The sequence below is a fragment of the Leopardus geoffroyi genome, chromosome A1, assembly GCF_018350155.1.
Source record: "Leopardus geoffroyi isolate Oge1 chromosome A1, O.geoffroyi_Oge1_pat1.0, whole genome shotgun sequence".
Taxonomy (NCBI): Eukaryota; Metazoa; Chordata; class Mammalia; order Carnivora; family Felidae; genus Leopardus; species Leopardus geoffroyi.
Window position 1 is genome coordinate 79,075,938 of NC_059326.1, and position 18,389 is coordinate 79,094,326.

At 45.3% G+C, this 18,389-nt stretch overlaps 1 protein-coding gene across 3 annotated transcripts in view; it reads left to right on the forward strand.

Annotated features, from left to right (window-relative positions):
- Nucleotides 1-18,389, forward strand: part of MYO16 (myosin XVI) — a 607,799-nt gene that overhangs the window by 485,395 nt on the left and 104,015 nt on the right. The gene's annotated exons all lie outside the window — the stretch shown is intronic.

The following is an 18,389-nucleotide window of genomic DNA, read 5'->3' on the forward strand; positions in this document are numbered from 1 at the left end:
AGCTTTCACCTATAGAAGTCCAATTTGGATTTTTCAAAAATTCTTCAATCTTTATCATATTTTGCCTTTCTTTTAGTATCTATTTGCCTACTAATTCCATTCTCTGCCATTTCTGGGCCAGTGTTGGTTGATTCATTTTTCTCCTTATTATAAATCAGATAGTCTGCTTCTTTGCCTGCCTGGTAATTTTTTATTGAATACCAGACATTATGAATGTTACTTTTTCAGGTGGTACGTATTTTTGTATTTCTACAAATACTTTTTGAATCTGGTCTGGAAAATAATGAAATCGCTTGGAAACAGTTTTTTTGTTTTGACGGTTTGCTCTCATGTTTTTCTAGGGGGGACCAGGCCAGTACATAGCCTAGGGCTCATTATTTCATACTAATTATGCAAAATAATTGACTTCTCTATTCAGTGCCTCATAAATGATGGGATTTTTCACTCTGGGTGATGGGAACAGCCTTACTTCTTTTCATCTTTGCCCTGGGATGGTTCCTTCTCTTCCATTTGGATAAGTCTTTCATGGGACTTAGATAGTTTATTCACATGCATGTGCTAACAGTATTCTGTTGGAGACTTGAGTGGGACTCTGAAGGTCTGTGGAATCTTCTCTTGGTGTAGCTCTCTCTTCTCAGACTATCTTCTCTGTGAACTCAAGCTACCTTGGCATACCTGATCTTCCCAGGCCATCTCCCCAATTCGAGGACATCATCAAGCTTCACTTGGGATCACTCTTTAAGCCACAGTCTGGAATCTTCCCTCATGAAGTAATCTGGGAGGCCTTAAGGCTTACCTCCTTTGTTTCTTGTCTCTCAGGGATCACTACCTTTGCTGTGTGGTTCTCAGTGCTCTGAGAACCATTGCCTCACATGTGTTATCAGGTTTTAAGTTGTTTGTGGATGGAGGGTAACAGGCACTATTACCCTATCCAGACGTGAAAGCAGATATCTGTAAATTTGTTTTTTTTTTTTATGTTGGGTTCCTACTAGATGGGAATTTTATCTATTAAGTTGTTCCTAGGCTATCTTGTGAGCACCTATAATCTATTCTTAAAACAGAAAACTTCCTGAAATGATGGTATAATTTGAAAACTTGTATTTTTTTAAAGATAATTTTGATAGTTTAGATAATGGCACACTTTTCTCCCTTGATTATTCAGATTATGTATACTAATTTTTTTCTAAACAGACTTGTATCTCTGTATAAAAATTAACATAGAGCAGCTGGTATTTTATGAAATGATGATGCTAGACAAGAGTTTTGGATAGGAAGTGGAGGCGAATACTATATTTGTTTGAACGTGCATGGGATTTTAATTAAGCTAAAATTAAGCACGTTAGAAATTGTCCAGGAAGCTGATGACTTTCATTCTTATTCTTAGGGAATTCATGGGTTGGACGTTTCTATGACCAAAATGGTCAGAAATGCATATTTATGTATGGGATTCTGAACAGGCTTATGAACATTCTGCCCTCAATCCCATGCCAAAAAATGCTTTGGCTCAAGAAAAAAGTGCCACCTGCCTTGCCCACAGTAGAATTTTAAGACTTAGCAGGAAATCTCCTGTTCTCTTATTGATAATATACTAGTGCCTTAACACAGTTAAACCCTGAGACTTCAACAAATTCTTAAGACATTCCAAAAATTAGTAAGTAATGACAATAGGGGGATATGCTTTTTTTAAAGTACCTTTATCTCAGAAATCTTTACAGCAAGCATTACATGCAAATATTGCTATAGCCATTTAATCAGACATTTATAAGAATCAGGCTCAAAAATTAAGATTTAAGTAAATACCTCTGGCCCTTACTACATTTTATTGCCATTCCATTCCATTTTATTTATTCTTCATTCTCTCCTTGGGATTCGCACACATTACTTATTTATTCAAGTATTTAATATTAAGAAAAGTTGCAATCATAAATAAAATTGAACTAAGTTAGATGTTATATTATGCATAGTATACTTTGTTACCCTCAAAAAGTTATTTTATTTCTTGCCCTAAATCTTGCTCAAGTGTTTCTAAAACCCTGGAAACTTGAAAGCTCAAAAAGTTGCTTATAAAAGTTATGCGCTCGATTTAAGACTAAGCTCCTGCAGACTACCTGCAGCAGATCTGAGTTTGGGGATACAAAGATGAGTAAGTGTTGCCTAAGTCTAGAGTATCTCCCTGTTGAGTTGAGGGGATGGACTCCTCAGGGTGCTGTGGTGTGTCATCAGAGCCTGGAAGTAAATCCTGTTGTCTCACCGGAGAGCAGTGATCCTAAGAAGTTTCTAGAAGAGTCTAGAAGGCTCTTCTAGAAGGGTCTTGAGCAATGATTAGAAGTAAGCTTGTTGAAGGGGGTGATGGGGGGAAACCTCAGACTTGGAATGAGACCTCAGGGTGAGATTGGGTAAAGTTAATATCAATAAAGGAAAGAGATGAGAAACATCGTAAAGCGTATGAGGAAAGACATTCTTACTGCAGTAACGTAGGAACAAGCCAAGAAAATGAGAGCAGAAAGAAAGCCAAGACCTGTGTATTTTAGGATCCAAAATGGGGCACTTATCCTGCAGCTAATAAGCATTAAGTGTTTAAAAGCAGTAAAACAATGTAGTTTTATTTTCCTTTAAGCAAGATCAGGGGACAACAGACTATGGTTGTTCAGAGACCAAACCCAATTAGCTGCTTGTTTATTAAACAGAGTGTCACTGGCATGGAGCACACCTGCTCATTTGCACCTTGTCCTTGGCCACTTCCATGTTACAAAGGCAGAGTTGAGTCGTTATGATGCAGAATTTATGGCCAAGAAAGCCTAAAACATGTAGTATCTGGCTTTTTATAGAAAAAAAATTTGCTAATGGCTGAGCTAGATCTGTGAGCAGAACATTTCTCAACCTTGACCCTTAATGCTCTAGGACAGATGATTTTCTGTTGGTGTGGGCTGACCTCTGCATTGTAGAATATCAGCAGCATACCTAGGGTCTACCCGCCAGATTCTAGGAGCACCCCCACCCCCATCATGATGCCCCACAATGTCTCCAGACACTGCCAAAATGTTCCCCAGGAGGGAAAAATACTCCCCCTCCCACCCCTGGTTAAGAACTACATCGAGCAGCTATGTGGGGGTTGGTTTTAAGTGAATGCGATCATAGCTGAAATCAAAACAGTGGAACACTGAACGGACTGGAAAGACAGATGTAAGAAACCAGATATTGTTAACACGAAGGTAGTATCCCTTAGTGACTATGAGCACGGGGCTTCAGACAGATGAGGATTGGGGATGGCTTCCAGAGGTCTAACTTGGGTTACAGACTGGGTAACAGCGCCCATAACTGAAGTAAGGAATAGCAGAGGAGAAGCAGGTGTCAGAGGGAAGAGAATGGGGCTGGTTTGGATGCAGTGGATTCAGGTACCGAGAGCTGATGGCTACTGAATATGTATATTTGAATGTCAGCGGCTTATAACCGGGGCTGTGGATGCAAACCAAAGAGCGCAGCGTCAGAAAAGCCACAGGAATATGAAGTCGATAGAAACTGGGACCAAAAGAGTTTCTGCAGAAGAGAGAGCCAGACATAAGGAGTACAGATTGTCCACTGTATCTCTAAATTAGGGACTGACTCACCGAGGGTGCTGGGGAGAAGAAAAATCCGTGTAGATCAAGGCATGTTGCTAATGAAGAACTTTTGAAAGATATAATGAGATGAGGGGAAAGAGGAAGAGAAGAGACTGCGGTCAAGAACTCCGTGCCCTCTGAAGAATGCTGTAAGGACAGTCAGCACTTAATGCTGGCCAGAAACATTTCCAAGAATAGCATAGGTGAGCAAGATACTTAGCTTAAATGTTTCACAAGGGCGGGTTTCTTGTAAACCCTGTGCCTGTGTGGACGTCGCGCCTGGGAGGTGGTGATTCGGGCAGCAGGAGTTTCCGAGGGCACCGTCATTACAGCAAATATTTGCATCAATCTGTGGAAGAAGTGGAGGGTCTGGGGTTGAATCCGTGAAGCTGAAGCCTTCATCTTTTCCTGTCTCTAATAGAGACCCCTGCTGTCACACAGCATATACCATTCTGAGCAGCATACGTGTTGCCCGCTACCTGCCAACGTAGGCTTGAAGTTGGTCTGTTCTGTCACTTTCACTGAAGTTCACCTACTCGGCAGTCCTGGCTGTAGACGGTTTAAAATGGTTTCTTTGATGGATTGGCCACAGACTTTTAAAAAAATATCATTCAATATGCATGTGTAGCATCTGAAGAAAAAGGAATCTCTAAAAAACTTTTTAAGCAGTGAATAAGAGAAGAGAGTCCTGGGAGGGAAGAGCTGGTGGGACACAGGGGCTGGGGGGAAAGAAAGTCTGCATTGCAGATTCCTCCTCGCGGCCGCACCTGCTCCTTGTGCTGCTGGAACCCACACAGCCACGCCTCCTCACTGCCTCCGGGACAGCAGGCGACAAACCAGATAGTCACCTCCAGCTGCAGAGGGTGACCAGGCGCCAGAGAGACAAAAGTGGTCAAACCCCTCAATATGTTAGAAATACAAGTAAGAAGTGGATGGCTCTGGAATTCTGCACTTTATCTTGGTGACTCATAAAATCCACTGCGCGATAGTGTGGTCACTGGTTTTTATATGTTGGTAGAAGGGGATGGTCACCAGAAAGAAATATATCCCTGAGTGATCATTACAATAATAGTAAATATTTTAGAAAGTATTTAATTATATTTGCCTTATAGATAAATATACTTATTTATGCATGAATGTTATAGGTTTAATTATATTCCTATATAAAACAATATTTAAATAATCATTAAAATTCTACCTCATTTCTCTTTTCTTCTTCTTGTTCCTTTGTCTACTCACTCAACAACAGCTTGTTGAATGTTTTCAACATGCCAGGCACTGCAGGGTACTTTAGAGGTCAACATATGGAATGCATAGAACATTCTGTCTCAGAAGCCAGGGGCATAGAAAATGACAATGTGGAGCGATGTGATACAAGGGAATGCAGACAGTGTGTGGACCAGGCAGTGTAGGTTTCCAGAGAAGGGATTCATCTGGAGTAGATGGCATTGAGCTGAGGTTTGAAGACCACTTAGAATGAACCAGAAGAAGAATCAAGGGGTCAGTTGCTCACATAAGCATATGTGGAAGCACCACAATGAGGAAGAAGGGTGAGTTCAGTACATTCTAGTGTGGCTGGAGTGCAAGATCCTAATGCTGGGAGGTGTTTAACTAGACAAAGATAGAGTAAGGAAGGCATCATGAAGGACCCCGTAGTGTGAATGCTGAAGATGGGAGGTCCCTAAAGGATGTTGGCCAAAATGGTGTGAAAACTTGAGTAGACAGGGCAAGGCAGGTGTCTCAGAGCACTGTTGATTACAGTAATTGAGAAAAAAGCAGTTGAGGCTTTACAGAGAGAATTTAAATGAGATGAAAGAGAGGGCATAAACATCAGAGATGTTTAGGATGTAACACAAGCAAGACCAACATCTCAGCAGACTCAGCAGACTCCTGGTGGCAAGTGGGGAGGGGGACACATGGTGGATCCCGTGGAGTTGGATCAATGGGGAGTCTGTGGGAGGAGTGGGGTGTGGACTGCGTAAGGCTTCCGGAGTACTTGGGTGATCCATGTCGTGCCGCCTGGCAGGCAGTTCCACAGACTGGTTTGCAGCTCAGGAAAGTGACTATTGTGTTTTACAGACGCACACATTTCAGATCATTAGTTCCTAAGTGCTGGTTACAGGCTTGAGTGTGTTTGAGATTGCTCGGGGAAGACTTTTCCAGGACAGCCAGAAGCGAGTGCTGAAAAACAGACCAACGGGTCGGAGGAACTGGCTGTAAAGGGACACTGGGGTGTGGCCGGACCATGGGAGGGACACTCTGGTGGCAGGGCTGCCGGGGAGGCCGTTTCGAGGAGGGAGAAGTCGGTAGTGTCACGTGCTGCAGAGCGATCCGGTTGTAATGAAAACAGAAAAGTGTGGCGGGAGGAAAAGCCCGGAAATAGTTACTGGATTTGACATAGAAGATGTTAGCTGTCTTGACAAACACGACGTTTCGATAAAGTGATGTGTATGCGAATGGAACGTGAATTGCAGACATTGGAGAGTATGCGGGGATGAAGGACTGACTTGGACTTGACTGTTGCTAGAACACACACCCATCCCTGCCGATCCTTAACCCCCGGACGTATTGTGGTTAGGCATCATTTTTCAAAACGGCGAAATCATGACTGTCCTACAAATATAAAGCATATCAGATTTTGTTGAGCTCCGTATGAAAAGAGGAAACTAATAAGATGTTAAAAACCAGTTCGAATGAAAATCTGATTTACAGAGATCTATCTTCTCTACTGACAAATTTTGTCTGCGCTGCCCAGGAAAACACCATTTGCATTGCTTTGGAGGGGAACCATCTGCATCGGGATCAGTTTCTCACAGCTTACGTCCTAGTCCTGCAGAGTTGTACAAGAGCTTAGTCAAAAGCAATGAAATCACACCTCCGTAAAGTTAAGTGATTTCCAGGGGTCCAGTGACAATGTCCAGCATCTTATTGAGACGATACCAAAGGCAAGGCAATGTCTTATTCACCATTGCCTCCAGTATCAAGCAGAATGTTGTAGAACGTGTCAATTTTTTTGTATTATTTTTTATTTACTTATTAATTTTTAAGTTTTTATTTACTTTTGAGGGGGGGTGTATATGCACACGCATGTGTGTGTGCAAGCGGGGGAGGGACAGAGAGAGAGGGAGAGAGAGAATCCCAAGCGGGCTCCGTGACATCCAGGAGGAGCCCTGTGCAGGGCTTGAATTCATGAACGATGATATTATGACCTGAGCCAAAATCAAGAATTAGACACTTAACCAACTGAGCCACCCAGTGTGTTCATTTTAATGGGTAATTATCAAAGGAAGTAATGTAAGAAGTAAAAACCATACACACCAACACTTTTAAGTGTGTGCTATGCCAAAGGTGTGCGATATGTTAATGGACATGAAGAGTCAGGGCATTTTGTGTGTTACCAATTCCCTTAGGGTTCTAGTTAATGCCAATTTTAATCATGTCTTTTTTTATTTAAAACTTTAATTAGGAATATTAGTACCTATCAGCGAATGATAATAAACATGCATTATTAAGCTACCTCAAATATCATGCATCTTTTATCATTTGAACCTATCCAGTAAATAATTGCAAACTGACAATAAGTGACGATAAGTAATTACGATTTGATATGACAACTAGGTGCTCATTTAATTTTCCCTCAAAATATAAGTGTACTGGATCCTAATGCTTAGCGTTTTACCCCTCACTCTTACCAAAGCATCTCTGTTATTTTGTTTAAAAGTCACGTCAATTTAAAGTGTCTCACGGAAAAGAAAAAAAATTCTGTTCCTTATTTTAAATGTATCATTTTGATCATATGCTCTTAAAACTGTATGCTTCTTGGGACACCTGGGTGGCTCTGTCAGTTGAGCGTCCAACTTTGGCTCAGGTCATGATCTCACAGTTCGTGGGTTCGAGCCCTGCATCAGGCTCCATGCTGACAGCCCAGGCATTCTGTGTCTCCCTCTCTCTCTGTTCCTCCCCTGCTCACACTCTGTCTCTCTCTCTCTCAAAAATAAATAAACATAAAAAAATAAATTAAAAAATAAATAAAAACTAAAAAACTGTATGCTTCTAGCATTTCTTGGCTCAAGATGACTTAATTCAGTCAATTAATGTTAGAATTTATTACCGCTCATTTTTGATGACTCACCACAGGAATATCTGTTTTGGCTTTTATATAAGTATTGGTTGGCTGTATTTTAAAGTTAATACTTTCCATGCGGTATCAGCATACAATGGAATATTATTCAGCCTTAAAAGTGAAGGAAATTCTGCCATTTGTAACAACATGGATGAACCTGGAGGTTCATAGAAACACAAAAAGACAGATACTGTATGAGCTGACTTGTATGTGGAATGCAAAATAAGTCAGATGCATAGAAGCAGGAGCAGAATGGGGGCTGCCTGGGGCTGAGGGTGCGAGGAATAGGGAGGTGAAGGTCAAAGGGTACAAAGTTTCAGTTCTATAAGATGAATAGGTCCCAGAGATCTACTGTACATCATTGTGCCCACAGATGACAACACTGTCTACTTAAAATTTTTCTAAGAGGATAGATCTTATATTACGTATTCTTACCACAAATAAATAAACAAACAAATAAAACCAAAGAGGGTGGGAGGAACTTTCAGAGGCGATGGGTATGTTTATGGCATTGATCGTGGGGATGAGTTCACAGGTTTTCCTTTATTTCCAAACTCATCCAGTTCAATATATTAAATACGTACAGCTTTTGTCAACCATACCTCAGCAAAGTGGTTTCTAAAAATATAACTATAGTTCACCCTTGAACATGCTCAGGGTGGGGGTTATAGGCCTGGAACCCCCCTGCGGTTGAAAATCAGAGTATAACTTTCAACTCCCCAAAAACATAACCACTAGGACGTTTCTGTTGACTGGAAGTCTGGCCAACAACATGAACAGTTGATTAACACATATTTTGTATGTTACATGTATTATATACTATATTCTTAGGATGAAGTAAGCCAAAGAAAAGAAAATGTTATTTAAAAAACCATACGGAAGAGAACAAACATTTATGTGGTGTGTTGTAAAAAATCCACATAGAAGTGGACCCACTCAGTTCAAACCCATGTTGTTCTGGGTAATTGTGGTGCTCTCTGAAATTAACAAACGCAATTGGGTTCAGACACTGATCTCCAAATCATCATTCAAGCCTGTCACACGCTTTCAAAGCAGATATTTGAAAGAAAGTTTCATTACTATTGAAATAGTCAGATCTAGTTGCAGGACAAGACTGTTCCTGTGACGATCATACTCCTTCTTCATGATCTGCTAACCAGTCATGACGACAATGACATTCTCCACAGCAGATTCGTATGGTAGTAAGCACCTCAGTTCGATGTCCGAAATAGGCATAAACTTATTGAAATAATAAAACTGGCATCAGCTACTGATCTCCGTAAAATGTTTCAGCCGTTCCCAAGGAAAAGAATTGCCTTCTGTTTCGTAGGGAGAGAAAACGCTGGAATAACAAACATTTCCAACAAATGACCTGCCTTTGTTTCGTGTCCCTACTCAGAAGCTAGGTGGTCAGACTGACCCTGGCGAATATTTGGTGAAGAAGGAAATTGCTTTAGAAATGGGATAATTTTACTTAAACCACATAGCTTGAAGAGGTCTCTCATTTAAAGGCTTGAACAACCAATGAACATCTGTTCTTTTCAGTTTAACTACACAAGCTGTTCTTGTACCTGATAAATACAAGCTCTGACTGAGCCAGTAAATTCTGCAAAGCCCAGAGGGGGAAAGACGCCAGCACATCAGTTTCAGTGTAGGCACTGGGGGCGCTCAGCCTCCTGGGCGTGTGTCACGAGAACAGAAGCCGCAGGATCAGGTGGTTTGCCTGTGACCATTTATTTCAGCCCCTTTGCAACCTCAGTCCACCAGACGGGCGCAGTCTTCAGGGTCCCCTGTGGTAGATGGCTCTGGAGTGCTGTGCGTGCCCGGATGGGGCTTGTGTGCAGGAAAATCCCAAGGGCTGTATCCGAAGTGAGTACAAACCTGGCTAAGGTAAATGTCACTGGCTGCGACGGCTGCGGGGGAAAAGGAACGTGGTGTATGTTTCACACCGGGCCACTTCTAATGTAGTGTTTCCCTTTCATCCGTTTATTGAACACACAGAACGTTGTTACATCACACAATTAAAATGAAATGGTGAGACCGGCTTTAAGTAAGAGAACTTGAGAGTATTGTCATGGAAATTCTTAGCAGGTGCTCTGAATTCATTTTTTTTATCTGCCTAGCAGCACTGGCGAATCCCAGGAGCTGAGGTCGAGTTTAGCATTCTTTTTTATTACTCACCTCCATATTGTCTGGAGGGGAGAGCCCCCTGGCTTGATTACAGGGCATAAATGAGTGCCCTGGGATAAGGCCACGTCTCTGGGAGGGCGGTCTGCTTTGGCACGGGATGCTTTCCCGGACGAGGTGACAGTAGAAGTGGATGGGTCTCGCCGTGGTCATTCACAGTCACCACCTTTGCCCCGCCAGCCAGCAATGCATCACACTAGTTCACACAGCAGCAGGTGTAGCAAAAACAAAAAACAAAAAACAAAAACACCTTTGGTAGAACTCACAGCCTGAGATCTGCAGTCAGCTTGGGGACTTGGGGGTGAAGGGGGCGCTCCATGGAAGCCTCTGGGCTGGTCCAGTAAACACTCAGGAATCCAGGACTCCCTCCCTCCTCCATGCTGCCCCCTCCCTCTTCCCAGGGTCTCTACCGGCAGTGGTGTAGAAGCCAGACGTCGCGTGTGAATTTGCGGTGCTGTGTTTTAGGATTGTGACAGATAAGTGCCTCATCGTCATGGATGTGATGACATGAAAATAATAACATAATCATGTTGTTAAAATAATAGTAATGGAAGCAACAGCCACCTGCGCAGTGAGTCGGGAGAGAGAGAACAACGTCTTGGAATTGAAGGGACTATAGCCTAAAGTCTTGCTTTTCCACATCGTGTCCTATTAAAACTCCTCATTTATACATTATCCTGTACAATGGTCACCTTTGACCTTTCAAGCTCAGAAACAAAAGGGGCATGTGTTTGCTTTTATCTCATCTCCCACAGAAACTTCGTGGAAGCCAGATTAGCCCTTAGCTCTGCTATAAACGAACTCTGAAGGTGTCCCGCAGCCTCTTTAAATGTCACCCTGGGGTTGTTGTGAGAATTCAGTGTTGGCGTGCGGTAACCTGTCATCACACCGGGAATTTATAGGCACTTTGTTAATCTCCCTGCCTCCCTCCCTCCGTCTCTCCCTCCCTCCCCGCTGCTCCATCTCCAATCCTGGAGAACCAGGCATGGGAGGGAGGGATGCCCCTAATCCTGCCAGCCAGAGCTGGGGTGGGTGTGGGGTGACATCTGGGGGCAGCTCCTCCCATAGCCTCCCCACTCTTCCCAAGGACTTCATTCCTGGGGACTCTTGAGCCTGGAGGCACATGGGGATGTGAAATGCCACCATGCCTTTGAATGGTGTGCCCGTGTTTCTAAAGGTGACAGTGGCCTCTTCACCATAATTTGGAAAGAAAAGGGAAGTCAGTCTTGACCAGTGGCATCAACAGGAGGCCCGGGATTGTGGTAGTGTCTTTTTCTCTTCATCAAGTCATATGCAGATCATGATGCACACTGATAAGCCCAGAGTGGACCCCAGTAGATGTAAAAATAAGCTCAAGTCCAAATGCCCGGCCTGCACAATCCAAGAGACCCAAAGGCTGTTGCCAAGCACAACTACTGCCCCCTTCCTGTCCTTCTGGTAAATATACAGGAAGAGCTGTGGGTACTGAGGGGTGGAGATAGGTGACAGACGCACTGGGGCGCAAATCAGGCAGAGGGCACAGGAAGTGCAGAGAAATGTGGGAGGACCAGAAGCAGTGTGATAAGCCTTGACACAAAGGCCCCATGAGGAGCTGGGAGAAGACAGAGTGACAGGCAGGTGCACGTGATAAAGGATCCGTTGGGGCTGCCGAGCAGGGCCCTTGCTGTACAGTCGTGTGAGCACAGGACAGACAGCTCAGGACGGACAGTGCAGGGGGTTGGGCAGAGCCTGGACAAGCCTGCGATGGGAGATAGAGCTATTAGACCCCAAGTCATGGGAAGGTGAGACAGAATGTGCACGCTTAGGGAGCACCATACGTTTTTGTGTGAACGACGATTTTTAACAACTTTATCTATTTGCTTCCATGTGCTTTAGAGAGAGAGAGAGAGAAAAAAAAAAAGTGCTCCTCTTTGGTTGAAAAGCACCTCTGCAAACCCAGTCCCGGTCTGTCTCATTTTGCTCTCTGGTCTGCTCCCCCCACGCTGAGATAGATTTTATTTCTCCCCCAAGCCCGTTGCTAGGCAGCTGTTACACTCAACCCACCACTCAGCATTCTGAATGCTGGAAATTAGCCCCAAATAGCTAGAAAATCACCCCTCCGCACCTGCACTGTGTTTGCTGTGAGAGTATGCATATGTAGAACAAAATGAACGGTCCCAGCAAGTGCGGGGAACAAGCAAAATGCATCCCTACGTAGCCACAGACAGAGCCACGCGTCTGGAGCACCTGCTAGGTGGAGTGCACTGTGGGGAAACATCAAGGGAGTTGTTCTAGAAGAAACTGCAACCTCGTCCCATCAGAGCTAAAAATGAATGACCAAAATGATCTGGAGCAAAACAGCTGGACCCCAAGATAAGCATGAATAGGATGCAGGCTTTGTATATTTCTGTAAATGTTGCCTACGAGCTCTGTTGTTCTTCCTAGCCCCCTGAGAAACAAAACGCCCAAGAAACTTCGCTTGGTTCTATTTCACCCTCAAGTTACTGACCTTTTCTTCTATTTTCGCTGCGAACCAGCACTCTTGTGTTCCCCCTGCCATCTGCTCATGTCTGGTACCATCTCAGTCTTCTTCCGTGTCTCTGGCAGGGCCCCGGATTCCCCGGTCACCCACCCACACGCTTTCTCAGTGTTGACATGCTTTAACATTTACACTCTGACCGCAGTTCCAACTCTGCCTTCCCTGGGCTCCTCTGAAATTACTCGGCCCCAGCCTTGCTTCCTGCCCCTCCCCTCCCTCCTCTGCCCTTGCCAGCTGCCTCTTTCTACCAGCCTCCACTCCAGGGCTCCCAAAACACCCCGTTCCTCTCTCTGTGGATTATCCAGCCCATTCTTGAGGGATGAGGTTAATGGTGCTCCCCAAACGTTATTTTGTTGTTCCTGATTAAGTTAGTAAAATACGTCCATTAGTAGAAAATTTCATGAGGTCTTGAAATAAGAAGACCACATCTTTTCTGATATATAATTTTGGCCCCAAACATCATGCTTTATATTGGAGCATAGGCAGTAATATGAGAACATTGCTTTGCCCGTCTTGTTAACCTATGCATTTCTTGGCAGAGTATCTTGTTCATAATAGGTGCTCAATAAGTATTTGCTGAATAGAATTAAATATTTGGGGACTGAAACTTTCACAACAGAATTGTGTTTGGCAATGACAAGATGAAGTCGATATAAAGCAGACAATCAGTTTCAGAGAAATTGCACCTGAGGTGTTTGTTTGTTTGTCTGTTAAGCATTAACTTTGATACAGGTACTTTGTATTTTTCTGAGTAAACAGTTCTAGGATTTCATGGTACCTTTCCTAAAGTAGTCAATTGAGAGTCACTACTTGGTTTAACCTGACCTCTGTGATCACTGTATAAGCTCTCTTTTGTCACCAGGTTCACAAGACATAGGATGTGAAAGTTCTCCTTAAATGGGGAAGGAACAATCACTTTGGAAAAGACAAGTAGATACCTTATTCCTGAGGGTTTGCTGTATGCCTTTAATTAGTTGGCTCTTGTCTGCCTTCTGACTTCAGGGTATCCCTCTTAGAATACAGAGACCCCCCAGTGAATACAACCTACTAGGTGGTTCTTCCACCGACGATTTTGGCAGGCATCGTGACGCCTGGTATTATTTCGGTGTCACCCTGTGTCTGATGGTGCGAGTGTGTTGGGAGCCTCTTGTACTCGAATCCTTGGAGTAGAGAAAGTACTCAATGAATAGTGTGCAATTTGGAGAATTTTTCGGTCACTGTGATAGAACTTGCCGTGAAACCCCACACTTGAATATTGACCATTCAAGCTATGGGCTGACTGGAAGAAGGGACATCGAAGGTCAGCAGTCATGTTCCTGAGACAAACGGGGCATTGAACACAGCTTTCAGCTGCTGGTGCAAGGGCACAGGAGCACTCAGCACTGTGACGACCGTCGACTAGATGGTCAGCACCACCGTCCCCACCAGTCAGGCAGAGGGTCGGGACACATGAAACTGACAACAGCTGAACAACTGGCAGCCGGGAGGCAGTGGGCGTGTTTCGGGGTGTTGACTGAGGTTTGGTCCCCCCATCCTTCGTTCCAGAAGAATGTTTCTTGTGGTCCCCCTCGGGTGTGCTGACCAGCTCCTTCCTGTTTGTGCTATGTCGGGCAGACAGCTACTCTTGTCCGCCTGCTCCCCCGCTGTGGATGTCAGTTTCCTCCCCGAGTCTGGGTGGTCCGCTCCTCCCTTTGCACCCACGTCCATCCATCAGGAACCCCTCCCACGTCCCCCCACCCTAGACAGGGCTCACCTACTTCCTCCCACGTATGCTGCTTCCCTCCCGGGCTGTGGGAAGAGTCTCTAATTAGTTTCCCTGGCTCCCCCCCCTCCCAGGCCAGCAGCTTCAGTGACTCTTCTGGGGTCAAATGGCAGGACCCATGTGCCCAAACTGCAGCTCCCCAGGGCTCTCAGAGTCCAAGCCAGAGTCCCCTACATGGTCGCATCCTCACCTCTGTGAGCCTGTCTCCTGCACCTTTCCTCTATATGCTCTGCCCCAGCCACGTTCGCTGCCCTGGTGTTCCTTGAACAGACACATGCATGACCCCGTTCAGGGCATCTGGATTTGCTGCTCTGTCCCTTAAGTTGGATTCCTCTTCCCCAGAGAGCTCCCCAGCTCACCGTCAGGTACTTGCTCTCCGCGAAACCTTTTCTGCCCCATTTTTCTCCATCTCTCTCATCATATCGGCCATCCTTCCTCATGTATGTTTCTGTTCTCTCTTTCTCAGGAAATGTTGAGAATTTTCATCTGATTTGCTCCTTGCTGCGTTCCATGTCCAAATTTTGTATTCAGTCAATATTGCTGTTAGTATTGGTTGATTGACTGAATGAGCCTGAATGAATGAGCCCTGGGGCTTGGACTCTGGACTAGAATTAGATCCCTGTCATTCACCTCAACCTGAACCAGGAAGGACGAGACAAGAGTGGGTCGTTTAGGAGACTGGACAGTGGCCTCTTAGAGCCAACTGATTACCTCGGACCCAGGAAAGGTGCCAGCCTGAATACAGAGATCTTCAGTGGGTCGAGGTGACCTTGCCTGGGACCACAGAGGCAGAGGAGGGTTTAGGGAATGGAAGTCCCAGCTCCATCACACCTGTGCTCAGGACTCATGCTCTGTCCCCAGGCTCATTATTACCACTTGGTCTCAGGTTGAAGTTTTTGTGAGATAGACCAGTGACACCACCTATAGATGACGCTCAACATTCCAAAAGACAAGATGTTTTTAATTACACTAAAATAGAGTACCTCACCGTGTCTGAGATGACGTCTTTGTCTTTTCAGTCGAAATGTCAGAATTATACCATTTTAGGTGTCAAAAGAACAATAGAAAAGGAGGGGAGAAAAAGCACCCAGTGTAAGATCTTTGTTCTGACTTGTTAATACTGTATTCAGATACTTGAATTATGTCAATTCAGTTCTCAGCGATAATTAGCAGAGCTCCCGAATGAGACAATTGTAAGGGAATAAAAAGATAATTTGAGTGATTTCATTTCATTGTGTGACTCTGGCTAAATGGTAGGGACGTGCCGGCTTTCCTGAGTGCTTGAATGGGTCTGTATTTCATTATGAGCTCGAGTTTACCATCAAAGAGGCCCAGTCACCCAAAGGTCAGAGGAACGAGAGTTCTCGTCTCTGGGTGTGCAGTGGGCTGCTGCTATGCCGGGGTCCATCTTTTCTGTCTCTCGTGCTCCAAGTTTCCACCCTAGAGCCCTCTGGGGCTGGGGGCTTGTAAGTTCCTGCCGAAAGTGTGGCAGTGGCAGCAGAGGGACTGCTCTGGAGTCGTGCTGCCCTGGGTTCAGATCCCCGCTTAGCCATGGTTACCACCTCTGTCAGTGTCCTGGGGCTGTCGTGACAAAGTTCCACAAACCGGGTGGCTTAAAGCAGCAGAAATCCCTTCTCTCGCAGTTCCTGAGGCCAGGAAGTCCCACATTAAGGTGTCAGCAGGGCAATGCCCTTCTGAGACTTTGAGTGGAATCCTTCCTGGCCTCTTTCCAGCTGCCGGTACGGTTGGCAACCCTTGGCGCTCGTGGCTTGTAGCCACATCCCCTCAACCTACACCCCCTTGTCACACGGCTTTCTCCTTGCCTATCCCTGTCTTCACGTGGCATCCTCCTCTCTCTATCAGGACACCGGCCATATTGGATCCTGGCCCACCTTAACGACCTCATCCTAACCGTGTGACATCTGCAAAGACTCTATTTTCTTTTTATTTTTTTTTTTAATTTTTAATGTTTATTTTTTAGAGAGAGGGAGAGAGAGAGAGAGAGAGAGAGACAGAGTGTGAACCGGGGAGGAACAGAGAGAGAGAGGGAGACACAGAATCTGAAGCAGGCTCCAGGCTCTGAGCTGTCAGCACAGAGCCTGATGCGGGGCTTAAACTCATGAACTGTGAGATGGTGACCTGAGCCAAAGTCTGACGCTTAACCGACTGAGCCACCCAGGCGCCCCACAAAGACTCTATCTTCAAATAAAGTCACATCACCTTTTGGGGGGACGCAGTTCAACCCATAAGATCATCCGTGTGAACCCAGGGGAGTGACTGGATTTCTGTGATCGTAGGCTTTCTCAGTGTCAAAAGATGACCATGCAGCTCTCCTGCCTCTGTGGGGAGTAAGAGAGGCAACATACGAAAAGCCCCCTGCTCTCTTTCCATGCAGGAGAAATGTCCCTTGCCACCCCCAGCCCCCAGCCCATGTTCTTGACCCCTCATCATTATTTGTGCTTGGTGCATACAAAGGCAATTCAACAGACACGAGGGAATGCACAAAGATGGCCCATCCCCTGGGGAAGCTCGCACACTTTGAGGACACAACACACAGGGATTAGACTGATGCATTTATTTATTTATTTGTTTGTTTGTTTAAGTTTTTTTACTGTTTATTTTAGAGAGAGAGAGAGACAGAGCATGAGCAGGGGAGGGGCAGAGAGAGGGAAAAACACAGAATCCAAAGCAGGCTCCAGGCTCTGAGCTGTCAACACAGAGCCCGACGTGGGGCTCGAACCCACGAACCGTGAGACCATGACCTGAGCTGAAGCCGGACGCTTCCCTGACTGAGCCACCCGGGCGCCCCTAGACTGATGCTTTAAATGCAGTATAGAATTTCTGCCGCGTCCTGAAAACACACGCAGGCAGACCCAAGAGGGGGATTACCGGTGAGATGGCTGCCCAAGGGTCTCCTAACAACTCCCTGCAGAGTTAGAACCCGAGGCTGTGTTTAGTCTCCCCTCCAGTTTGTCTCCTGTTCAGACACATCGTGTGGGTCATCATCTGTCGCTTTTGACCCGTTCAGACTTGGTGCGACGTAACCCGTGTTTGCTCACTGCTGTGCAGACGACATACCCCAGCACGTGGGGAGATGGCCATCCCTTTTAGAGGGTCTCCCCCGCTACCTGCCTCACACTTGACTGCCAATCCCGGCCCTCCCCACACATACCTCATTTTACCCGTTTTCTCTGTTCTGTTCTACCCTGGAGGTACCTTGTCTCTTCTGCAGCAACCACACTATGACCAGTAAAAGAAAAACAAAACAAAACAAAACAAAACAAAAATGGTCGACTTCTTCCACAGACCATTTCAGTGCATTCAGTGGGATCAAAATGATGTGTGAGATTTTTCATATCCTTGCCTCTGGCACTACGATTTTTACGTTCCGTCTCTGTTACCCGCTATTTTTGCACCCTCCTGCACCGTGAGTTTGATGCACGAGCAAAAATCTATATTACGAGAAGGAAGGGTTGTTGCTGATGTTGATGTATTTATTTTGTCTGACGCATGGCTACCACCCAGGCAACCAGTATAACTCCGTTTTCAGTGACAGTGCTAAGGATGTAAGAAAGGAAATAAATGTCTGCTACCAAAAACTCCAAACTAGGTATGGTCTCTCAGTGTGCGCTCCACATGAGCGAGCCCCGCCGTGACTGCAGCATTGCCCCCGTGATGCGGGGAACCTCCCTGCTCTGCAGCACCTGCAGACGGAAAGACGTGTGGGCCCCTCTGGTGTGGTGTCGGGGGTGGGGGGTGTGTGGGGGGCACGCCTCTCAGAGCTTGCTCGAGGGAGCCCGGTGAATACAGACCCGGAGGCAAGGCACTTCCTTCCTCCGTTGCTCTAAGGAAACAAAGAACTCATTTTAGAAGTTGCCAGATTTGCTGCAACCAACTTTGATGGAAAGCTAAGATATTTTGCAGGAAATAACAGGGAACTTCCGTGATTTACCTCTTGGCGTTAAGTTCCCAGAGCAGCTCGACACGGGAATCGTAAACCCACGCAACTAGATGCAGTTACGCAAATCCTTGCCTATTTCTTCCTCCTCTTCCTCCCCCTCCTTCTTCCCTTAATACAGTTTTACTTACACATCAGGTTAGATACCCTGCATGCAACGGAAATTTCATATAGATTTTTTAAGTGGCTTATGTAATTTTGAAAGGCATTTAAAAAAAAATCCATAGAAAAGCATTATGTTG